Here is a 26156-nt window from a genome sequence, read left to right as displayed (position 1 = left end):
GGCCGGAATTGAACCTGGGTCCTTAGCGTTGTGAGGCAGCAGTGCTAACCACTGTGCTAACGTGGCATTCCTTCACTGTTCCTCAGTCAAAATCCAGGAACTCCCTCCCTAACAGCACTGTGGATGTACCTACACCACAGGGACTGCAATGATTCAAGGAGTCAGTTCACCACCACCGACTGAAGGGCAACTAGGGATGGGCAATAAATGCTGCCCGACACTCACACTGCAACATCCTGTGAATGAATTTTCAAAAAAATCCCCTCATCCTCAAAGCCCCTCATCTTCAAACCCTCTCATCCTCAAACCCCCTCACCCCAAAACCCCTCACCCTCAAACCCCATTCCCAAACCCCCTCACCCTCAAACCCCCTCATCCCCAAACCCCCTCATCCCCTCAACCCCCTCATCCCCAAACCCCCTCATCCCCAAACCCCCTCATCCCCAAACCCCCTCATCCCCAAATCCCCTCATCCCCAAACTCTCTCATCCCCAAAACCCCCTCATCCTCAAACCACCTCACCCGCAAACCCGCTCATCCTCAAACCCCCTCATCCCCAAACCCCCTCATTCTCAAACCCCCTCATCCCCAAATCCCCTCATCCCCAAATCCCCTCATCCCCTCATTCCCAAGGCCCCCTCATCTTCAAACCCCCTCATCCCCAAACCCCCTCATTCTCAAACCCCCTCATCCCCAAACCCCCTCATCCACAAACCCCCTCATCCCCGAAACCCCCTCATCCCCAAACCCCCTCATCCCCAAACCCCCTCATCCCCAAACCCCCTCATCCTCAAACCCCCCTCCCCAAACCACCTCCCCAAACCCCCTCATCCCCAAACCCCCTCATCCTCAAACCCCCTCATCCCCAAACCCCCTCACCCTCAAACCCCCTCAGCCCCAAACCCCCACATCCCCTAAACCCCCTCATCCCCAAATCTCCTTATCCCCAAACCCCTTCATCCTCAAACCCCCTCATCCCCAAACCCTCTCATCCTCAAACCCCCTCCCCAAACCACCTCATCCCCAAACCCCCTCATCCCCAAACCCCCTCATCTTCAAACCCCCTCATCCTCAAACCCCATCATCCTCAAACCCCCGAATCCCCTCATCCCCAAAACCCCCTCATCTTCAAACCCCCTCATCCCCAATCCCCCTCATTCTCAAACATCCTCATCCCCAAACCCCCTCATCCACAAACCCCCTCACCCCCAAAACACCCTCATCCCCAAACCCCCTCATCCCCAAACCCCCTCATCCTCAAACCCCCTCATCCTCAAACCCTCTCCCCAAACCCCCTCATCCTCAAACCCCCTCATCCTCAAACCCTCTCCCCAAACCCCCTCATCCCCAAACCCCCTCATCCCCAAACCCCCTCATCCTCAAACCCCCTCATCCTCAAACCCCCTCCCCAAACCCCCTCATCCCCAAACCCCCTCATCCCCAAACCCCCTCACCCTCAAACCCCCTCATCCTCAAACCCTCTCCCCAAACCCCCTCATCCCCAAACCCCCTCACCCTCAAACCCCCTCACCCTCAAACCCCCTCATCCCAAACCCCCTCACCCTCAAACCTCCTCATCCCCAAATCCCCTCCTCCTCAAACCCCTTCCTCCTCAAACCCCCTCGTTCTGCTACTGAAACATTTTCTGTTTTTTAATATTTTTAGACACAAGGGAGTTGATTTGTTAAATTCACTCCACTGTCAAACTGTCACTACAAACCAGGGAGTTAGTGTAACTGAAGGGATATCCACAATGGCAGTCCTAACCCCGTTTAGAAATTGGAATGTTGCGGATACACTCAGCAGCCCCGTCCCCAGGGGGAACATTCACTCTGAACTCTGACATTCAAACAATGAACTCAGCAATGGACAAAAATCTCCCCCAGCTTCCCATACTCACCTCCAGCTGCCTCACTCAGACAGAGCGAATGTCCAATCACGACAATTATATTGGGTAATAACTTATCAATTGTATCTTTTAACAGGACATTCTCTAGATTTGGTCATCTCATTTTTAAGAACCTATATTTATCGTCTACTCAACACAAACTACAGTCCAAAGCTCGAGATACAGAGTTGGCCTTTCTTCCAGTCTGCAGTTGAATTTTTGGAAAATGTGTCATGTCAGGATGCTGCTGTTCCCACTTCTCTGATTCTGTTTGAAGTTGTCATGTTTTATTTCTCACAGCTGGTGCTTTACAATCTTGCTGACATTAGTGTAACAGATTACACAGAGCACACAGACTGGTCACAAAGGAGCTCCCAGCACTCGAGTGCTTCCCAGCAGAGAGTGAACACAGGCCCCACTGACTCTCATTGTCACAATTCTCTTTTACCTGCACCACCACAAGCTCGACATCTCTCAGCATTCACCAAGGATGGGATTGACTGAAGCTTCCCGCAGGATGAGAGCACATCAATGGACTGCAGGCTGCAATCAATCCGAAACTCTGATAGCTCCGATACTATCGAGCGGGAATGTTACAGTGATGATGTTAGCTAACTGTAATGTCAGATTCCACCACATATGAAACAGGGTTTCTTTATTCCACTGCCATCAGGTCTTTAGAAACATTAATAGATTTTAAAAAAAATACTTTTCCAATTCAATCAAATCAAATCCCATTCAGAGTCTCAACAAGTTGAGACATTCCAGATCCAGGCTGACAAGACAGGGCGAGCGACCAAACCACCCTGTCCTGGGCCTGATCTACATGAGCCAAGCTGATTGGAGAAGGGGGAGGATCCTCCACCAAGACTTGAGCTCATTTGCATCTTAGCCAAAAGGCCGAGATGCCGCTTTTAAAAATTGCTTCATATGAAACATATGAAGCTTCAGTGTAACCCAATGACCTCGACCAAGTGCGGCCGACCATGGGCTGCCGACCATACTACACTTGATCCTAGCCAAAAGGCCGAGAAGTTGTGTTTAGCGCAGAGGTAATGAACTCCACTCTGCTCACCAGCTCTCCAGTCACCTGGGACAGCCCTATTTGTGGCTGCCACTCCTCAACCTGAGGCCTCAGCATCTGGGATTTCAGCTCCAGTCCCTTGCTGCTGTCCTGCTCTCTCCCCCGCTCCCAAATGCACCCGACTCCACCCCTCCGTCAGCCTGTCGTCCTGGCTCCACCCCTCCCTCAGCCTGTGTTCCTGGCTCCACCCCTCCCTCAGCCTGTGTTCCTGGCTCCACCCCTCCCTCAGCCTGTCGTCCTGGCTCCACCCCTCCCTCAGCCTGTGTTCCTGGCTCCACCCCTCCCTCAGCCTGTCGTCCTGGCTCCACCCCTCCCTCAGCCTGTCGTCCTGGCTCCGCCTCTCCCTCAACCTGTGTTCCTGGCTCCACCCCTCCCTCAGCCTGTGTTCCTGGCTCCACCCCTCCCTCAGCCTGTGTTCCTGGCTCCACCCCTCCCTCAGCCTGTCGTCCTGGCTCCACCCCTCCCTCAGCCTGTGTTCCTGGCTCCACCCCTCCCTCAGCCTGTCGTCCTGGCTCCACCCCTCCCTCAGCCTGTCGTCCTGGCTCCGCCTCTCCCTCAACCTGTGTTCCTGGCTCCACCCCTCCCTCAGCCTGTCGTCCTGGCTCCACCCCTCCCTCAGCCTGTCGTCCTGGCTCCGCCTCTCCCTCAACCTGTGTTCCTGGCTCCACCCCTCCCTCAGCCTGTGTTCCTGGCTCCACCCCTCCCTCAGCCTGTGTTCCTGGCTCCACCCCTCCCTCAGCCTGTGTTCCTGGCTCCACCCCTCCCTCAGCCTGTGTTCCTGGCTCCGCCCCTCCCTCAGCCTGTGTTCCTGGTTCCGCCCTTCCCTCAGCCTGTATTCCTGGCTCCGCCCCCTCCCTCAGCCTGTATTCCTGGCTCCGCCCCCTCCCTCAGCATGTGTTCCTGGCTCAGCTTTGCAATTCTTAAATACAGAAAGTTAAACTCAGATGAGCAATCTCTGGCTTCAGGTTAATAATCACATGTGGAATTTCAGGCAAGCCAGGGAGAGTGAGTGAGTTAGGATAGCGTTCCTTCTCAGCTCATTCCCCAAAATGATTTTCAAATCTTAAAGGTCCTCTGTCAGGTGATTTCCTGTAAGGCCTTTGAACCAGTTTCTTCCTCACAAGTAAATCATTGCAGTTCAAACAAAGAGTTCTCCTTCTTACATTCCATGCTGATTGGGTAGCTGACAGTCCAATATAACTTATAACAGCAACTCTCTTTAAATCCAACTGTCCCAATAATTCATAGCCCTTCTGATGCGCGATTAAATCACTCGGGAGGCTGGATCGTACCCGGGAAATAAAGGCTTTTATTAGTAACAAGAATGGAGCATACTGCTTAACAATACAATCCCAGACTAAAGGGTCACCAGGCAGTGCAGTGACCTTTATACTCCTACAGGTAGGCGGAGCCAACTGGAGTGTACCACAGAACAATACCAACAGGTAGAACACCCCAACCCTAACCCCAACAGTGACAACAGTAACATATGTACAAGTACCCATAGTGCTGACCATCTATGGTTCACCACACCTTCCAAAAATGCAGTTCATGAAGATACACATACAGACACAGATACACGCATGCACACACATGGTTGGTCTCCCAACAACACAGGGACACACACACTTTCACACTGTGGGCGGGATTTTCTGGCTCACTCGCCCCAAAACCAGAAAATCCCACCCGAGGTCAACGGATCTTTCCATGGTCCACCCCTCGCTCACTACAATTCCTGTGGCCGGTAAAATTCACCCCTACGTGTATCTGTGTGTGTATATGAGTGCCTGTGTACATGTCTGTGTATACCTGTATGGATGTATCCATGTGCATGCATGTGTGTACCTATGTGTGTGTCTGTATATATATATATATATATGTATCTGTGTATTTGTGTGTCTCAGTGTATCTGTGTGTATGCGTGTGTATGTGTATGTGTCCATTTATTGTTTTCTGTGGATGTGTCTCAGTGTATCTGTATATAAAGGTGTCTGCTTGTGTGTGTATGTCTATGAGTGTGTGTGTGTCCGTATCTGTGTGTGTGTATATCTGTGTGTTTGTGTCTGTGTATGTGAGTGCCTGTGTACGTGTCTGTGTATATCTGTATGTATGTATCCATGTGTGCGCATGTGTGTATCTGTGTCTGTATGTGTCTCAGTGTCTGCGTGTGTGTGTGTGTGTGTGTGTATCTGTGTCTGTCTGTGTCTCAGTGTCTGTGTGTGTGTGTGTGTGTGTGTGTGTGTGTGTGTGTGTGTATCTAATTCTCGACAGCCCAACAAATTTGGCTCAATTTAAAACATAAATATTGGGAGCAGGGCAAGGAAGGGATTCTTTTTAGATTTAATCTTGTGATCAACAGAGGGGGATTACAGGAACATTACAATTAGAGGGTACCCCATCCAGACATTAACAAACTGGGGCACTCACCCTGGTAGTTAACAGATTGTGGGTGGGTGCGAAGATAGTTCCCACTGAGGAGACAGAGGGTAACAAATTGAGGAATCTCGTTCAGGGTAATGAATTTAGGGACCATCACCTGGGGACTGGGTCGTAACGACACAAACACACACATGGACACAGTGACAGACACGCACACACACAAATAGACACACACACACAGAACCACACACACAGACACACAAATATAGACACACAGGACAGACACATGCGCGCACACACACACACATGCACACACACACAGGGACAGACACACACACAGACATATAGATAGGCACACACACACACACATACACACCCACATACACACACAGGGACAAACACACACACAGACACATAGATAGGCACATACACACCCAGACACAAACACACACACATAGACACACAGGGACAGACACACACACAGCCACATAGATAGGCACATACACACCCAGACACAAACACACACACATACACACACAGGGACAGACACACACACAGCCACATAGATAGGCACACACACACCAGACACAGTGATTACACTGTGATGATCCTGTGTCTTTAAGAAATTTATTTTTATCATGTTTCTTGTACTGATTTGCCTGGGCAGCTCACATGTTGTGAATGCAGGATAATGACTGATTTCAGCTAGAGATGTAGAGATATATTTCTTTCATTTGTTATAGTTGAATTGTATTGTTAAATAAAGTTTATTTTGATAAATGCTTTCTATTCTGTCAATAGAATCACACCCGGAGTGCAACATCTTATCCTCACATTAGTGCTGAAATAGAAAAACTGTTGGGGTCTAGTCAGGTTTCATAATATAACCTTGGGGTTTCTGATCAGTACCTTAACAACTCAGATACACACACACAGAAATAGACACACACAGACACACAGAGACATGGATAGGTACACACAGAAATAGACTTGCTCACAGACACGCACACATAGATACTAACACACAGGGACAGACACACCAAAACAGACACACATACAGACACACGGAAATGGACACACAAACACAGAGCCACACAGAGGCAGACACACAGAGAGCCACAGATAGCCAGACACAAATACATACACACAGACACATAAACACCCACACAAACCCACAAACACACAGCTTGACACTCAGACAGACAAACACAAATACACATCCACACACACACAGACAAAAACACATTCACACACGCTCACACAAACACACCTACACACACAAACACACCTACACACACAAACACACCTACACACACAAACACACCTACACACACAAACACACCTACACACACAAACACAACTGAAACGTTTATCCAGTATTCTTGCCTTGCTTTTAATGTCCAGAAGGTGGCAGCAATTCACGGAATCTGGTTGAATATAAACCTGATGATAGTGGATTGGACAAGATATCAGAAGAAATTAAAAAGATAACTGCATCTTCCTCTGCAACAAAATAACTAAATATTCTATATATAAACCACCCAAACACCTCGATTAGATTCCAGCCTGTAACTCAATCCCAGCTATCCATTTCTCTAAATAAAAACCCACTGCATGGTGGCACAGTGATTAACACAGTGCTAGGGGCCCAGGTTTGAATCCCAGCTTGGATGACTGTGTGGAATCTGCACATTCTCCTGTGTCTGCGTGGGTTTCCTCCGGGTGCTCTGGTTTCTTCCCACAGTCCAAAGATGTACAGGTTAGGTGCATTAGCCATTGTAAATTCTCCCCCAGTGTATCTGAACAGGCGCCGGAGTGTGGCGACTAGGGGATTTTCACAGTAACTTCATTGCAGTGATAATGTAAGCCCAGTTGTGACAATAATAAATAAACTTTAAAACTTAAAACTGCACCCCTCTATTAGATTCCAATCTGTAACTCACTTCCGGGTATGGTATTCTATATATAAACCACCTGAACATCTTGATTAGATTCCAGCCTGTAACTCACTCCTGGGTTTTTGTTATTCAATACATAAATCACCTGAACCACTCATTTAGATTCCAGTCTGTAACTCATTCTTGGGTATCTGTTATTCTATATATAAAGCACCCAGACATTGGTTAGATTCCTGTCTGTAACTCACCTCCGGGTATCTGCTATTCTATATATAAACCACACTGAAACGTTTGGTTAAATTCCAGTCTGTAACTCACTCCCGGATATCTCTTATTGTAAATATAAACCACATGAAACCCTCAGTTAGTTTCCAGTCTGTAACTCACCATCGGGTATCTGATATTCTATATATAAATCACCTGGACACATCGATTAGATTCCAGTCTGTAACCAACTCCCATGTATCTGTTATTCCATATATAAACCCCCTGGACCCCTCGATTAGATTCCAGTCTGTAACTCACTCCCGTGTATCTGTTATTCTATATATAAACCCCCAGACACCACGATTAGATTCCAGTCTGTAACTCACTCCCGGGTATCTGATATTCTATATATAAATCATCCAGACACATCGATTAGATTCCAGTCTGTAACTCACTCCCGGGTATCTGATATTCTATATATAAATCACCCAGATACATCAATTAGATTACAGTCTGTAACTCACTCCCGGGTATCTGTTATTCCATATATAAATCATCCGGACACATCGATTAGATTCCAGTCTGTAACTCACTCCTGGGTATCTGATATTCTATATATAAAGCACCTGGACACATTGATTAAATTCCAGTCTGTATCTCACCTCCGGGTATCTGCTATTCTATATATAAACCATCCTGAAACCCTCGGTTAGATTCCAGTCTGTAACTCACTCCCAGCTATCTGTTATTCTATATCTGAACTAACCTTGTTGGGATTATATTTGGATGAAAGAATAGTGTTGTAGGGGAGTTGATATCTAATCAGCCCAAGTTGGGGCCTTTGGTCTCCTGGCAGGGTTTTCCATGGCCGTGCCTGTACCGTGTGCCTGTTGATTCTCTCAGGCATGTTTTAACCAACTTCTCCATACATTCCAAGAAACAATTCATGTCATAAATCCCTGTCATTTCTTCACATTTCATAAGAACATAAGAACATAAGAAATAGGAGCAGGAGTAGGCCATCTAGCCCCTCGAGCCTGCCCCGCCATTCAATAAGATCATGGCTGATCTGACGTGGATCAGTACCACTTACCCGCCTGATCCCCATAACCCTTAATTCCCTTACCGATCAGGAATCCATCCATCCGCGCTTTAAACATATTCAGCGAGGTAGCCTCCACCACCTCAGTGGGCAGAGAATTCCAGAGATTCACCACCCTCTGGGAGAAGAAGTTCCTCCTCAACTCTGCCTTAAACCGACCCCCCTTTATTTTGAGGCTGTGTCCTCTAGTTTTAACTTCCTTACTAAGTGGAAAGAATCTCTCCGCCTCCACCCTATCCAGCCCCCGCATTATCTTATAAGTCTCCATAAGATCCCCCCTCATCCTTCTAAACTCCAACGAGTACAAACCCAATCTCCTCAGCCTCTCCTCATAATCCAAACCCCTCATCTCCGGTATCAACCTGGTGAACCTTCTCTGCACTCCCTCCAATGCCAATATATCCTTCCTCATATAAGGGGACCAATACTGCACACAGTATTCCAGCTGCGGCCTCACCAATGCCCTGTACAGGTGCATCAAGACATCCCTGCTTTTATATTCTATCCCCTTCGCAATATAGGCCAACATCCCATTTGCCTTCTTGATCACCTGTTGTACCTGCAGACTGGGCTTTTGCGTCTCATGCACAAGGACCCCCAGGTCCCTTTGCACGGTAGCATGTTTTAATTTGTTTCCATTGAGATAGTAATCCCATTTGTTATTATTTCCTCCAAAGTGTATAACCTCGCATTTCTCAACGTTATACTCCATTTGCCATATCCTCGCCCACTCACTCAGCCTGTCCAAATCTCTCTGCAGATCTTCTCCGTCCTCCACACGATTCACTTTTCCACTTATCTTTGTGTCGTCTGCAAACTTCGTTACCCTACACTCCGTCCCCTCCTCCAGATCATCTATATAAATGGTAAACAGTTGCGGCCCGAGTACCGATCCCTGCGGCACGCCACTAGTTACCTTCCTCCAACCGGAAAAACACCCATTTATTCCGACTCTTTGCTTCCTGTCGGATAGCCAGTCCCCAATCCACTTTAACACACTACCCCCAACTCCGTGCGCCCTAATCTTCTTCAGCAGCCTTTTATGGGGCACCTTATCAAACGCCTTTTGGAAATCCAAAAACACCGCATCCACCGGTTCTCCTCCATCAACCGCCCTAGTCACATCTTCATAAAAATCCAACATGTTCGTCAAGCACGACTTTCCCCTCATGAATCCATGAGGGGAATCATGAGTTTTTTTCTCATTTTCTCTGTTGAGGTAAGGTCTGACTCGAGGTTATTACTTGGTAAGGGAGGATGACAAGTGTCACCAGACCCGGTGACAATGAAGAGGTTAGAGTGAAAAGCAAGAAGTTGATAGAAGGTGAGAGAATGCAAGTAGAACCAGCACACCATAAGTAGATGGAGCTAGAAAATCATATTGACAGTTGATCAGTGGTTAGTGAATGTTGTGTGGAAAAATCATAGAAATCCTACAGTACAGAAAGAGGCCATTCGGCCCATCGAGTCTGCACCGACCACAATCCCACCCAGGCCCTACGACCATATCCCTACATATTTTACCCGCTAATCTACGCATCCCAGGACACTAAGGGGCAATTTTAGCATGGCCAATCAACCTAACCCGCACATCTTTGGACTGTGGGAGGAAACCGGAGCACCCGGAGGAAATCCACGCAGACACGAGGAGAATGTGCAAACTCCACACAGACAGTGACCCGAGCCGGGAATCGAACCCAGGTCCCTGGAGCTGTGAAGCAGCAGTGCTAACCACTGTGCTACCATGCTGCCCAGTCTGTAACTCAAATGAAAAGCTTTCTTTAGTGTCTTGTGTAACTGATAGAGTTACACTTTTCACGAAGCTACCTGACCCACTGAATATTCTGATGGGCACAGTAAGAGGTCTCACAACACCAGGTTAAAGTCCAACAGGTTTATTTGGTAGCACAAGCCACTAGCTTTCGGAGCGCTGCCCCTTCATCAGGTGAGTGGGAGTTCTGTTCACAAACAGGGCATATAAAGACACAAACTCAATTTACAAAATAATGGTTGGAATGTGAGTCTTTATAGGTAATCAAGTCTTAAAGGTACAGACAATGAGAGTGGCAAGAGGGTTAAGCACAGGTTAAAGGGATGTGTATTGTCTCCAGCAAGGACAGTTAGTGAGATTTTGCAAGCCTAGGCAAGTCATGGGGGTTACAGATAGTGTGACATGAACCCAAGATCCCGGTTAAGGCCGTCCTCATGTGTGCGGAACTTGGCTATCAGTCTCTGCTCAGCGATTCTGCATTGTCGTGTGTCGTGAAGGCCGCCTTGGAGAACGCTTACCCGAAGATCCAACGCTGAATGCCTGTGACCGCTGAAGTGCTCCCCCACAGAAAGAGAACACTCCTGCCTGGTGATTGTCGAGCGGAGTTCATTCATCCATTGTCGTAGTGTCTGCAAGGTCTCCCCAATGTACCATGCCTCGGGACATCCTTTCATGCAGCGTATCAGGTAGACAACGTTGGCCGAGTTGCAAGTGTATGTACCGTGTACCTGGTGGATGGTGTTCTCCACATCATATTCTGATGGGGACAGTAACCAAGTCAAAACACTTCTTAACATACATCACAGCTGAGAGAGACGATCAACAAATCTCCTCATTTTAGCTGAAGGAGAAAGAACTTGGAATGCAGACGCTCGCAAAATTGTGAATGTTTCAGCAAACACTGTAACTACTGACAGTGAAGAGAGCTACAACAGAGATAGTGGAGGAAATATTCCGAGAATGAACAGACATTAGAATTGGGTGTAGATACAGAACCTGCTCCTGGGGAGATTGTGAGTGACGTTGAGGATATAGAGAATGATTAGTAGAAATCATATTATAATAATTGTAAATCCAGAACAGAAAGTGTGGAATATTCTAGAAAGTTGGGCCTCTCTTTCTCTGGGTAAAATTCTAAGGGGTGGTCAAATAGAAGTTTTTTAAATTATGAAGAGGTTCAGTGGGGTAGATGTGGAAAAGATGTTTCGAGTAAGGGGGTGTTCCAAAGCATTAGATCATAAATGTAAATGAGTCGAGATGAGGAGTCAAGTGTGCTTAAGGGCAAGAAAGGCAACCAGGTGAGGGAGTAGAGAAAAGAGAGAGATGATGTTGAGGTGAAGGTAAAGTAGGGGAGGAAAAGATAGTGTGGGCCACAAACTGTGACACAAACCAGTTGGGCTGTTTCTATGCTGTAGTTTGTATGATTAAAGTTGGAGACACCCTCCAGCAAACATGATTTGGAAACTATCGAGAAACCAGTGGACTTCAATAATTTACAAAAACACTGACCCTGGAGCCAGGAGACAATTGATTCCTGACTGGTTCCACAGCAATCCCCATCTCCTTCATCAGCACCCCCCAAACCCAAGAAGAACAATCACTGTGGGTGACCTACACCACTTTCTCAAGGGTAATTATGGATGGGCAATGAATACTGACCCAGCTGGCCAAGCCCATATCCCATAAACAAATAAGGAAAAGTACGTGAATCACCGCTAGAGTATTGATGACAGATTGTACCAGTGAGAAGCCATCTAGAGTCTCAAACAGTGCTATCAAACAACACATTACTCAGCAATAACCTGCTCACTGATACTCAGCTTGGCTTCCACCAAGGTCACCCAGCTCTTGACCTGGCTGAAGGGTCTCTTTCTGTGTTCTAAAGCTCCAAGACTAATTTCAGCCATGGTTCAATCATGAACTCCAGAGCTGAGGACACTGTGGGGAGTTGAGTTGCCGAGAGCACGGTGTTTTGTAGCAGCAACAGTGTGGAACCACCCTGTACCAGCTGAGGTACTTCTTGGAGCCGCTCTCCTTCTGCTTGTCCTGGAATGATATAATGGGATAAAGCATGTTTAACAATCCTCGGACAATGAAAAAACCAGGTAGAGAGAAGTGAGAGAGACTGCCCTTAGCAACATTTGACCAAGTGTGGCATCAAGGAGCCCTAGCAAAACAGGAGTTAATGGGAATCAGGGGAAAACTCTCTGCTGGTTGGAGTCATACCTAACACAAGGGAAGATGGTTGTGATGATTGGAGGTCAATCATCTCAGCTCCAGGACATCTCTGCAAGAGTTCCTCTGGGTAGTGTCCTAGGCCCAACTGTCTTCAGCTGCTTCATCAATGACCTTCCCTCCGTCATAAGATCAGAAGTGGGGATGTTCGCTGATGATTGCACAATGTTCAGCACCATTCACAACTCCTCAGATACTGAAGCAATTCATGTCCAAATGCAGCAAGATGTGGATAATATCCAGGCTTGGGCTGACAAGTGGCAAGTTACACTCGTGCCACAAGTGTCAGGCAATGATCATCACCAATAAGAGAGATCATCACCAATAAGACATTCAATGGCATTACCATCACTGAATTCCTCCCCCCTTATCAACATCCTGGGGGTTACCATTGACCAGAAACTGAACTGGACTAGTCATATAAATATTGCGGCTACCAGAACAGGTCAAAAGCTGGGAATCCTGCAATGAGTAATTCACCTCCTGGCTCTGCAAAGTCTGTCCACTATCAAGGACTGCGATGGAATACTCTCCACTCCATGGATGAGTGCAGCTCCGACACTGAAGAAGCTTGATGCCAATGAGAACAAAACAACCTGCTTGATTGGCACCCCATCCAATACCTTCAATATTCAATCCCTCCATCACCAGTCAACAGTGGCAGCCGTGTGTTCCATCTACAAGATGCACTGCAGAAACTCACCAAGGCTCTTTTGACTGCACTTTCCAAACCCACAACCACTCCCATCTAGAAGGACAGCTCAGCAAACACATGAGCACGCCACCACCAGGATGTTCTCCTCCAAGTCACTCAAGACAATTGTGCCTCAGTGATTATCAAGTGATAATTACCAGACCAAGCTGGAGTCCCAGGCTAGCCACACAGACCCCTGCCGAGCATGGCAAGGTCTGCAAGACATAACAGGCTACAAGATGAAGGCATGTAAAATCGCCGGCTCCAAGGCACCCCTCCCTGATGAGCTCAATGCATTCTATGCCCGTTTTGAGCAAGAGGTCAGTGAGAGCGCACCCTCCACACTGGAAGCTCTGGATGAACCTGTATCTGAGGTCACCGTTACAGATGTCAGAGCAGCTTTCTCGAAGGTCAACCCACGGAAAGCGACTGGCCCGGATGGGGTACCCAGAGGAGCATTCAGATACTGTGCGGATCAGCTGGCGGGGATATTCGTAGACATCTTCAACCTCTCTTTACAACAATCTGAGGTCCCTATCTGCTTCAAGAAGACGACCATCATCCCAGTACCAAAGAAAAGCCAAGCAGTGTGCCTTATTGACTATCGTCCAGTGGCTCTGACATCCATCATTATGAAATGCTTCGAAAGGCTAGTCATAGCACGAATCAATTCCTGCCTCCCGGATTTCCTGGATCCACTACAGTTTGCCGACTGCCACAACAGGTCCACAGCAGACGCCATCTCCCTGGCCCTGCATTCAACTCTAGAACACCTAGATAACAAAGACACCTATGTCAGACTCCTATTTATTGACCACAGCTCAGCCGTCAACACCATTATTCCTATGAAACTCAGTTCCAAACTCCGTGGCCTGGGCCTCGGCTCCTCCCTCTGTGACTGGATCCTGACTGGATCAGGGACAGGACTGGGTGCTTCAGGTGCCGGGTTTTAGATGTTTCAGGAAGGACAGGGAGGGAGGCAAGAGAGGGGGGGGAGTGGCACTGTTGATCAGGGATAGTGTCACGGCTGTAGAGAAGGTGGACGCCGTGGAGGGACTGACTACGGAATCTCTGTGGGTGGAGGTTAGGAACAGGAAGGGGTCGGTAACTTTGCTGGGTGTTTTCTATAGGCCGCCCAATAGTAACAGAGATGTTGAGGAGCAGATGGGGAAACAGATCCTGGAGAGATGTAGGAATAACAGAGTTGTCGTGATGGGAGATTTTAATTTCCCAAACATAGATTGGAATATCCCTAGGGCTAGGGGTTTGGATGGAGAGGAGTTTGTTAGGTGTGTCCAGGAGAGTTTCCTGACACAGTATGTGGATAAGCCTACTAGAGGAGAGGCTGTTCTTGATCTGGTGCTGGCTAATGAACCTGGACAGGTGGAGGATCTCTCGGTGGGTGAGCATCTTGGGGATAGCGATCATAATTCTATCTCCTTCACGATAGCATTGGAAAGAGATAGGGTCAGGCAGGCTAGGAAAGTGTTTCTCTGGAGTAAAGGGAAATACAGTGTCATCAGGGAGGAAATTAGACGGGTAAATTGGAAGGAGGCATTCTTGGGGAAAAGTACCGAAGGAAAGTGGAGGATTTTCAAGGAATGTTTGTCTGGAGCTCTGCATGACAACGTTCCGATGAGACAGGGGGGTGTTGGTAGGGTACGGGAACCGTGGTGCACGAAGGTTGTGATGAACCTGGTGAATAAGAAAAGAGAGGCGTACAGAAGGTTCAGAGAGCTAGGAGGTGTTAAGGATTTAGAGGAGTATACGCGATGTAGGAAGGAGCTTAAGAAGGAAATTAGGAGAGCGAGAAGGGGTCATGAGAAGACCTTGGCGGGTAAGATTAAGGAGAATCCCAAGGCTTTCTACAAATATGTCAAGAGTAAAAGGATGAGATGTGAAGGCATAGGACCCTTAAAAGGTGAAGGGGGAAAAGTTTGTGCGGAACCGTTAGAAATGGCGGAGCTGCTTAATGAATACTTTACCTCGGTATTCACGGTGGAAAGGGATCTGGGTGGTTGTACTGCTGGATTGCGGAGGACAGAAAGGATCGAGCATGTGGACATAAAGAAAGAGGATGTGTTGGAACTATTGAATGGCATCAAGGTTGGTAAGTCGCCGGGACCGGATGGGATGTACCCCAGGTTACTGTGGGAGGCGAGGGAGGAGATTGCGGAGCCTTTGGCGATGATCTTTGCATCGTCGATGGAGACGGGAGAGGTTCCGGAGGATTGGAGGATTGCGGATGTGGTCCCTATATTCAAGAAAGGGAACAGGGACAGCCCGGGAAATTACCGACCGGTGAGTCTAACCTCAGTGGTTGGTAAGTTGATGGAGAGGATCCTGAGAGACAGGATTTATGATCATCTAGAGAAGTTTAGTATGATCAAAAGTAGTCAGCACGGCTTTGTCAGGGGCAGGTCGTGCCTTACGAGCCTGGTTGAGTTCTTTGAAAATGTGACCAAGCACATTGACGAAGGAAGAGCGGTGGATGTGGTCTATATGGACTTCAGCAAAGCGTTCGATAAGGTCCCCCATGCAAGACTTCTTGAGAAAGTGAGAGGGCATGGGATCCAAGGGGCTGTTGCCTTGTGGATCCAGAACTGGCTTGCCTGCAGAAGGCAGAGAGTGGCTGTGGAGGGGTCTTTCTCTGCATGGAGGTCAGTGACCAGTGGAGTGCCCCAGGGATCTGTTCTGGGACCCTTGCTGTTTGTCATTTTCATAAATGACCTGGATGAGGAAGTGGAGGGATGGGTTGGTAAGTTTGCTGACGACACCAAGGTAGGTGGTGTTGTGGATAGTTTGGAGGGATGTCAGAAGTTGCAGCGAGACATAGATAGAATGCAAGACTGGGCGGAGAAGTGGCAGATGGACTTCAACCCGGATAAGTGTGTGGTGATCCATTTTGGCAGATCCAATGGGATGGAGCAGCAGTATAAAATGAAGGGTACCATTCTTAGCAGTGTAGAGGATCAGAAGGACCTTGGGGTCCGGGTCCATAGGACTCTTAAATCGGCCTCGCAGGTGGAGGATGCGGTCAAGAAGGCGTATGGCGTACTAGCCTTCATTAATCGAGGGATTGAGTTTAGGAGTCGGGAGATAATGCTGCAGCTTTATAGGACCCTGGTTAGACCCCACTTGGAGTACTGCGCGCAGTTCTGGTCACCTCATTACAGGAAAGATGTTGAAGCCATTGAAAGGGTGCAGAGGAGATTTACAAGGATGTTGCCTGGATTGGGGGGCATGCCTTATGAGGATAGGTTGAGGGAGCTTGGTCTCTTCTCCCTGGAGAGACGAAGGATGAGAGGTGACCTGATAGAGGTTTACAAGATGTTGAGGGGTCTGGATAGGGTGGACTCTCAGAGGCTATTTCCAAGGGCTGAAATGGTTGCTACGAGAGGACACAGGTTTAAGGTGCTGGGGGGTAGGTACAGGGGGGATGTCAGGGGTAAGTTTTTCACTCAGAGGGTGGTGGGTGAGTGGAATCGGCTGACGTCGGTGGTGGTGGAGGCAAACTCGTTGGGGTCTTTTAAGAGACTTCTGGATGAGTACATGGGATTTAATGGGATTGAGGGCTATAGATAGGCCTAGAGGTGGGGATGTGATCGGCGCAACTTGTGGGCCGAAGGGCCTGTTTGTGCTGTGGCTTTCTATGTTCTATGTTCTATGAACATCCTAACTCACGGACCACAATCAGTAAGGATAGGCAACAACACCTCCTCCACAATCATCCTCAACACCAGTGCCCCACAAGGCTGTGTTCTCAGTCCCCTACTATATTCCTTATACACTTTTGACTGTGTGGCCAAATTCCCCTCTAATTCGATTTTCAAATTTGCTGACAACACCACCGTAGTGGGTCGGATCTCAAACAATGACGAGACAGAGTACAGGAATGAGATAGACAATCTGTTGAACTGGTGCTGTGACAATAATCTCTCCCTCAATGTCAACAAAACAAAGGAGATTGTCATTGACTTCAGGAAGCGTAAAGGAGAACATGCCCCTGTCTATATTAACGGGGACGAAGTAGAAAGGGTCGAGAGCTTCAGGTTTTTAGGTATCCAGATCACCAACAACCTGTCCTGGTTCCCCCATGCTGACACTATAGTTAAGAAAGCCCACCAATGCCTCTACTTTCTCAGAAGACTAAGTAAATTTGGCATGTCAGCTACGACTCTCACCAACTTTTACAGATGCACCGTAGAAAGCATTCTTTCTGGTTGCATCACAGCTTGGTATGGCTCTTGCCCTGCCCAAGACTGCAAGAAACAAAAGTTCGTGAATGTCGCCCAATCCATCACACAAACCAGCCTCCCATCCATTGACTCTGTCTACACTTCCCGCTGCCTCGGCAAAGCAGCCAGTATAATTAAGGACCCTACACACCCTGGACATTCTCTCTTCCATCTTCTTCCGTCGGGAAAAAGATACAAAAGTCTGAGGTCACGTACCAACCAACTCAAGAACAGCTGCTTCCCTGATGCTGTCAGACTTTTGAATGGTCCTACCTTGCATTAAGTTGATCTTTCTTTGACTAACACTACATTCTGCACTCTCTCATTTCTTTCTTTATGAATGGTAAGCTTTGTCTGTACAGAGCGCAAGAAACAATACTTTTCACTGTATGCTAATACATGTGACAATAATAAATCAAATCAAAATCAAATCATATTGTTTTGGATGCAGTAGGTAATCATTTATTGATAAATGTTTTTGACATAATCAATAAGCAGCAACATTTCGACAGCTTTGTGTCTCCTCATACAATATTTTTGGGTGGCACGGTGGCACAGTGGTTAGCATTGCTACCTCACAGCCCCAGGGATCCAGGTTCTATTCCCAGCTTGGGTCACTGTCTGTGTAGAATTTACACATTCTCCCTGTGTCTGCGTGGGTTTTCTCCAGGTGCTCTGGTTTCTTCCCACAGTCCAAAGATGTGTGGGTTAGGTGGATTGGCCATGCTAAATTGCTCCTTAGTGTCAGGGGGTCGAGTTAGGGTAAATGCATGGGGTTATGGGGAATAGGGCCTGAGCTGGACTGTGGTTGGTGCAGACTCGATGGGCTGAGTGGCCTCCTCCTGCACTGTAGGGATTCTATGGATTCTATGGATTCTATCTCAAACTATTCCACTGTGATACCGTAGAGAAAAATATGACATCAATGCACATACAAAGATAGTGGGTCGGATCTTGAGCCTGGGTTTGCCGTCCATAATGGGCATGAACCTGCTTTGCATGAATTTGAATGTAAAATTTTATTACCCCGTCACTTTGCCAAATATTGAACCCCCCCATATGTCGATGCCTTGCCGTTGTGACATCACGTTGCCGCAGTTTACAACTGGGAGGGTCGTAAAGATAAGCATAACCCTCAGGAGAATGGGACACGGCCAGGCAATGCCCTGAATTTTTTTAAATTCATTCGTGGGGCATGGGCGTCACTGGCTGCCCAGCATTTATTGCCCATCCCTAGTTGCCCTTGAGAAGGTGGTGGTGAGCTGCTGCCTTGAATCTCTGCAGTCCATGTTCTGTGGGTTACCCACAATGCCGTGAGGGAGGGAATTCCAGGATTTTGACCCAGCGACTGCGAAGGAACAGCGATATATTTCCAAGTCAGGATGGTGAGTGGCTTGGAGGGGAACTTGCTGGTGGTGGTATTCCCATTTATCTGCTGCCCTTGTTCTTCTAGATAGAAGTGTTTGTAGGTTTGGAAGATGCTGTCTAAGGATCTTTGGTGAATTGTTACAATGCATCTTGTAGATAGTACACACTGCTGCTACTGAGTGTCGGTGGTGGAGGGAATGGATGTTTGTAGATGTGGTGCCAATCAAGCGGGCTGCTTTATCCTGGATGGTGCTAAGCTTCTGGAGTGTTGTTGGAGTTGCACCCATCCAGGCAAGTGGGGAGTATTCCATCACACTTCTGACTTGTGCCTTGTAGATGGTGGATAGGCTTTGGGGAGTCAGGGGGTGAGTTACTCGCCGCAGTATTCCTAGCCTCTGACCTATTCTTGTAGCCACTGTGTTTATGTTGCGAATCCAATTGATTTTCTGGTCAATGGTAACTCCAAGGATGTTGACAGTGGGGGATTCAGTGATGATTACAGCATTGAATGTCAAAGGGCGGTGGTTAGAGTGTCTCTTATCGGTGATGGTCATTGCCTGGCATTTGTGTGGCACAAATGTTATTTGCCACTTGTCAGCCCAAGCCTGGATATTGTCCAGGTCTTGTTGCATTTGAACATGGACTGCTTCAGTATCTGAGGAGTCGCGAATGGTGCTGAATACTGTGCAATCATCGGCGAACATCCCCATTTCTGACCTTATGATGGAGGGAAGATCATTGATGGAGCAGCTGAAGATTGTTGGGCCTCGGACACTATCCTGAGGGACTCCTGCAGAGATGTCCTGGAACTGAGATGACTGACCCTCCACAACCACAACCATCTTCCTACGTACCAGGTATGACTCCAACCAGCGGAGGGTTTGCCCCCGATACTCATTGATTCTAGTTTCGTTCGGGCTCCTTGATGCCACACCCGGTCAAATGCAACCTTGATGTCAAGATCTGTCACTCTCACCTCACCTCTGTAATTCAGCTCTTCTGTCCATGTTTGAACCAAGGCTGTAATGAGGTCAGGAGCTGAGTGGCCCTGGTGAAACCCAAACTGGGCATCACTGAGCAGGTTATTGCTGAGCCGGTGCTGCTTGATAGCTCTGTTGATGACCCCCTTCCATCACTTTACTGATGATCGAGAGTAGACTGATTGGGCGATAATTGGCCGAGTTGGATTTGTCCTGCTTTTTGTGTACAGGACATACCTGGGCAATTTTCCACATTGTTGAGTAGATGCCAGTGTTGTAACTGTACTGGAAGAGCTTGGCTAAGGGAGCGGCAAGTTCTGGAGCACAAGCCTTCCGTACTATTGCCGGAATGTTATCAGGGCCCATTGCCTTTGCAGTATCCAGTGCCTCCAACCGTTTCATGATATCATGTGGAGTGAATCGAATTGGCTGGAGACTGGCATCAAAGACGCTGGGGACACTGGAGGAGGCCGAGATGGATCATCCACTTGACACTTCTGACTGAAGATTATTGCCTTATCTTTTGCACTGATGTGCTAGGCTCCTTCATCATTTAGGATGGAGATATTTGTCTCCTCCTCCAATGAGTTGTTTAATTGTCCACCACCATTCACGACTGGATGTGGAAGGATTGCAGAGCTTAGATCTGCTCCATTGGTTGTGGGATGGCTTAGCTTTGTCTATCACTTGCTGAATAGCTGAAAATGCAAAAAACATTGTGCAACAAATGTGCATTCCTTTAAGTCCCAACAACCCTACAGAAAAAATAATGCTCCATCACCCCCCATCCCGTGCCATTGGGTTAACAAGAGCAGTTGAAGTAAGATGAAGATAATAGAGGCAGTTTATAATCTTGCCAATAGATTATTAAGCAAGAGGATAGGGAGGATTTTAGAATTCAACAACAGAGCAAAAGACACAAATTCTGATATTTTTTATTATTAATTCATGGAATATGGGTATCATTGGCTGGGCCAGTGTTAATTGTCCATCCCAAATTGCCCTTGAGGGGGCAGTTAAGAGTCAACCACATTGCTGTGAGTCTGGAGTTACACGTAGACCAGATCAGGTAGGGACAGCAGATTTCTTTCACTAAAGGACATTAGTTTAAAGTTTATTTATTATTGTCACAAGTACGCTTACATTAACACCGCATTGAAGTTACTGTGAAAATCCCCTAGTCACCACACTCCGGCGCCTGTTCGGGTACACTGAGGGAGAATTTAGCATGGCCAATGCACCTAACCAGCACGTCTTTGGACTGTGGGAGGAAACCGGAACACCCGGAGGAAACCCACGCAGACACGGGGAGAACATGCAAACTCCACACAGACCATGAATCAAATCGGGAATCGAACCCGGGTCCCTGAGACTACTGTGCCACCGTGATGGGTTTTTACAACAATCAATAATGATTTCATGGCCATCATTAGACTTTTCAGCTCAGATTTCTTTTATTGAATTCAACTTTCAACATCTGCCCTGGTGAGATTTGAACCCGAGTCCCCAGGGATTTTGGATATTAGTCCAGTGACAATACCACTATGCCACCACCTCCCTCAATATTTCTATAATAATGTAAACAGGAAGAGATGAGTGAAAGTAAACATGGGCCCATTAGAAGCAGAGATGAATATAATTCAAATAGAAATAATGAAATGGCAGAGCAAGACTGTCTGTGTCTTCATGGTAGAAGTCAGAAAAGTATTTTGGAAATAATAAGGAAGAGTCTAACTACACTGAGGAACTTAAAGAAATCCGGATATGTCAGGGAATAGTACTGGAGGAATGAATGGACTAAGTGACGCCAAACCCTCCAGAGCTGAAAACCTTTAACCTAGGGTTTTACAAGGGGTAGCTACAGGGATAGTGGATTTGGTGGCTTTGATCTTTTAGAACTCCCTGGATTTGAGAGGAGTTTCCATGGATTGCAAAGTGGAAAAGATAATCTCACTATTCAAGACAGATAAAAGAGAAAGTGGCAAGCTATAGGACGGTAAGACTGACATTCATAATAGGCAAAATGCTAGAATCCATTATTAGGAATGTGATAACACGGCACTTAGAAAATCATTACAAGATTAAACAGTGTCAACATAGATTGATACAAAGCAGGTCCTGTTTGACAAATCTCTTAGAGTTTTTTTGAAAATGTAATTGTGGGAGAGCACTTTGGAGATAGTGACCACAATTTGGTGTATTTTGTTATTGCAATGGAGAGGGAGAGGGCCGTACGGCAGGGCAAGGTTTACAATTGGGGGAGAGGTAATTATGATGCAATCAGGCGGGAATTAGGAAGCATAGGATGGGAACAAAAATTGTCAGGGAAAGGCACTAATGAAAAGTGGAACTTTTTCAAGGAACAAATACTGCGTGTCCTTGATATGTATGTCCCTGCCAGGCAGAGAGGAAATGGCCGAGTGAGGGAACCATGGTTCACAAAAGAGGTGGAATGTCTTGTCAAGAGGAAGAAGGAAACATATGTAACGTTGAGAAAACAAGGTTCAGTTGGCTCGATTGAGGGTTACAAGTTAGCAAGAAATGAGCTGAAAAAGGGGCTTAGGAGAGCTAGGAGGGGGCATGAGAAGTCCTTGGCGGGTCGGATCAAGGAAAACCCCAAGGCTTTTTACTCTTATGTGAGGAATAAAAGAATGACCAGGGTGAGGTTGGGGCCGGTCAAGGGCGGCAGTGGGAATTTGTGCATGGAGTCAGAAGAGGTAGGAGAGGTGATGAATGAATACTTTTCTTCGGTGTTCACCAAGGAGAGGGGCCATGTTTTTGAGGAAGAGAGGGTGTCACAGGCTGATAGGCTGGAGGAAGTAGATGTTCGGAGGGAAGATGTACTAGCAATTTTGAATAAACTGAAAGTTGATAAGTCCCCTGGGCCTGATGAAATATATCCTGGGAGTCTTTGGGAGGCAAGGGATGAGATAGCAGAGCCTTTGGCATTGATCTTTGCGTCCTCACTGTCCACGGGGGTGGTGCCAGAGGACTGGAGAGTGGCGAATGTGGTTCCTCTGTTTAAGAAAGGGAATAGAAATGACCCTGGTAATTATAGGCCGGTTAGTCTTACTTCGGTGGTCAGTAAGTTGATGGAAAAGGTCCTCAGGGATAGGATTTACGACCATTTAGAAAGATGCAGCTTAATCCGGGATAGTCAGCACGGATTCGTGAAGGGCAAGTCTTGCCTCACAAATTTGATGGAATTTTTTGAGGAGGTAACTAAGTGTGTTGATGAAGATAGTGCAGTTGATGTCATATACATGGATTTTAGTAAGGCGTTTGATAAAGTCCCCCATGGTCGGCTTATGAAGAAAGTAAGGATGTGTGGGATAGGGGGAAGTTTGGCCGATTGGATAGGTAACTGGCTATCTAACAGAAGACAGAGGGTGGTGGTGGATGGAAAATTTTCAGACTGGAAACCGGTTACCAGCGGAGTGCCACAGGGATCAGTGCTTGGTCCTCTGCTATTTGTCATTTTTATAAATGACTTGGAGGAGGGGGCTGAAGGGTGGATCAGTAAATTTGCTGATGACACCAAGATTGGTGGAGTAGTGGATGAGGTGGAGGGCTGTTGTAGGCTGCAAAGAGATATAGATAGGATGCAGAGCTGGGCTGAAAAATGGCAAATGGAGTTTAACCCTGACAAATGCGAGGTGATTCATTTTGGTAGGACAAATTTAAATGTGGATTACAGGGTCAAAGGTAGGGTTCTGAAGAATGTGGAGGAACAGAGAGATCTTGGGGTTCATATCCATAGATCTCTGAAGGTTGCCACTCAAGTGGATAGAGCCGTGAAGAAGGCCTATAATGTGTTGGCGTTCATTAACAGGGGGTTTGAGTTTAAGAGCCGTGAGGTTATGCTGCAACTGTACAGGACCTTGGTGAGACCACATTTGGAATATTGTGTGCAGTTCTGGTCACCTCACTATAAAAAGGATGTGGAGACACTGGAAAGAGTGCAAAGGAGATTTACCAGGATGCTGCCTGGTTTGGAGGGTAGGTCTTATGAGGAAAGGTTGAGGGAACTTGGGCTTTTCTCTTTGGAGCGGAGGAGGTTGAGAGGAGACTTGATAGAGGTTTATAAGATGATGAGGGGGATAGATAGAGTGAACGTTCAAAGACTATTTCCTCGGGTGAATGGAGTGGTAACTAGGGGGCATAACTATACGGTTCATGGTGGGAGATATAGGAAGGATGTCCGAGGTAGGTTTTTTACTCAGAGAGTGGTTGGGGTGTGGAATGGTCTGCCTGCAGTGATAGTGGAGTCAGAAAGTTTAGGAACATTTAAGAAGCTATTGGATAGGCACATGGAGTACTTCGGGATGATAGGGAGGAAATAGCTTGATCTGGGTTTCAGACGAAGCTCGGCACAACAACGTGGGCCGAAGGGCCTGTTCTGTGCTGTACTGTTCTATGTTCTATGTTCTATGTAACTAGTAAGATAGCTAAAGGGGAACCAGTCAATGTCGTGTGTTTGGATTTTCAAAAATGTTGTTACTCAAAATTAGGAACATTGTTTCGGGGGAGGGCATATATTAGCATGGATTGAAGAGAGGTCAGTAAACATTGAACAGAAAGAAGGAATAAATGGGGCATTTTTGAGTTGGCAAGCTGTAATTAGCTAGATTACAGCAAGAATCAACTGCTCTAATATACCTTGGCTATGCCTCTGGGATTGCAGCATGACTTCACTCAAAAAGAGATGTGTCATGTGATCCTGTTTTCATTTCACTTTTGCTTTTGAGCACAACACACACACACAGCTCTGCTGCGGATAGATGGGTCTTTAAGCTTTACACTCATCTATGGTTCTCATGTGAGCCCATTTAGAGTGAGGAGGTGATGACGTAGTGGTTTTGTCACTGAACTAATAATCCATGGTAATGCTCTGGGAATCCAGGTTCGATTCCCACCACGGCAGATGGTAAAATTTAAATTCAATAAAAATCTGGGATTTAAAAATCTACTTATGACTACAAAAACTTGTTGATTGTCATAAAAACCCATCTGATTCACTAATGTCCTTTAGGAAAGGAAATCTGTCACCCTTACCTGGTCTGGCCGACATGTAACTCCACAGTAATGTGGTTGACTCTTAACTGCCTCTGAAATGGCCCAGCAAGGGCAAGTGGAGATGGGCAATAAATGCTGGCCGAGTCAGAGATGCCCACCCCTCATGAATGAATAAAATATGTTTGCTGGAATGTTCTATTTACTGCACAGAGTGTTGGCTGAGGTGAGAAAACCAGCGTATTGCAGGCCACATGCAAAGCCAGCCTTTCTCCCACTCTATGCAAAATAATCTACAGCACAGCCCACACCACGGCAGGACGGAGCCAGGAAAAATACAGCAATGCCAGGAATCCTGAGATTGGGGTCCCGAACTCCAATAGAAAAAACAGGAACCCCCCCCAAACACAAACACAGAGACCCCATCCCCCAATATGGACATGGGAACCCCACCCCATGGACATGGGCAACCCCCCATCCCACAAATAATGGGGACCTCCCCCATGGAGTTCCACAGAGGACACCCCTGGCATTGTCCCCAGAGCAGTGCCAGAGGCAATGCCCAATTGACAGGGAACACGGGCTAAGCTGGGCTGGGCCAGGCTGGGCTGGGCTAGGCTGGACTGGACTCAGCTGGGCTGGACTGGACTGGGATGAACTATGCGGAGCCGGGCTGGGCCAGGCTAGGCTGGGCTGGGCTGGGCTGGGCTGGGCTGGACTGGGCTGGACCGATCTGGGCTGGGATGGGCTGGTTTGAGCTGGGCTGGGCTGGGTTGGACCGTGCTGGGCTGGGCTGAGCTGGACTTGGCTGGACTGGGCTGGATTGGGCTGGGCTGGGCTGGGACAAGCTGAGCTCGGACGAGCTGAGCTGGGTTGGACTGGGCTGGGCTGGGCTGGGCTGGGCTGGGTTGAGCTGGGCTGGGCTGGGCTGGGCTGGGTTGAGCTGGGCTGGGCTGGGCTGGGCCGGGCTAGGTTGGGCTGGGCTGGGCTGGGCTGTGTTGGGTTGGGCTGGGCTGGGCCAGGCTGGGCTGGGCTGGGCTGGGCTGGGCTGGGCTGGGCTGGGCTGTGTTGGGTTGGGCTGGGCTGGGCCGGGCTGGGCCGGGCTGGGCTGGATGGGCTGTGTTGGGTTGGGCTGGGCTGGACTGGGCTGGGCTGGGCTGGGCTGGGCTGGGCTGGGCTGGGCTGGGCTGGGCTGTGTTGGGTTGGGCTGGGCTGGGCTGAGCTGAGCTGGGCTGGACCGGGCTGGGTTGGGCTGGGCTGGGCTGGGCTGGGCTGGGACGAGTTGGGCTGGGCTGGGCT

General features: G+C 47.9%; 1 protein-coding gene across 2 annotated transcripts in view; it reads right to left on the bottom strand.

The window, feature by feature from the left end:
• Positions 1-26156, bottom strand: part of c1qtnf4 (C1q and TNF related 4) — a 41231-nt gene that overhangs the window by 10606 nt on the left and 4469 nt on the right. The window contains exon 1 of one of the 2 annotated variants that reach the window (XM_078220370.1): positions 10848-10922. The exons of the other annotated variant lie outside the window; for it this stretch is intronic. The gene's annotated coding sequence lies outside the window, so the exon portion shown is untranslated. Of the gene's footprint in view, positions 1-10847; positions 10923-26156 lie in introns of those variants that run through there. 2 annotated transcript variants of the gene reach the window in all.

The sequence above is a fragment of the Mustelus asterias genome, chromosome 9 (assembly GCF_964213995.1).
Source record: "Mustelus asterias chromosome 9, sMusAst1.hap1.1, whole genome shotgun sequence".
NCBI classification, from domain to species: Eukaryota; Metazoa; Chordata; class Chondrichthyes; order Carcharhiniformes; family Triakidae; genus Mustelus; species Mustelus asterias.
Note: the sequence above shows the minus strand (reverse complement) of the source record. Positions and strands in the feature narration are given on the sequence as shown.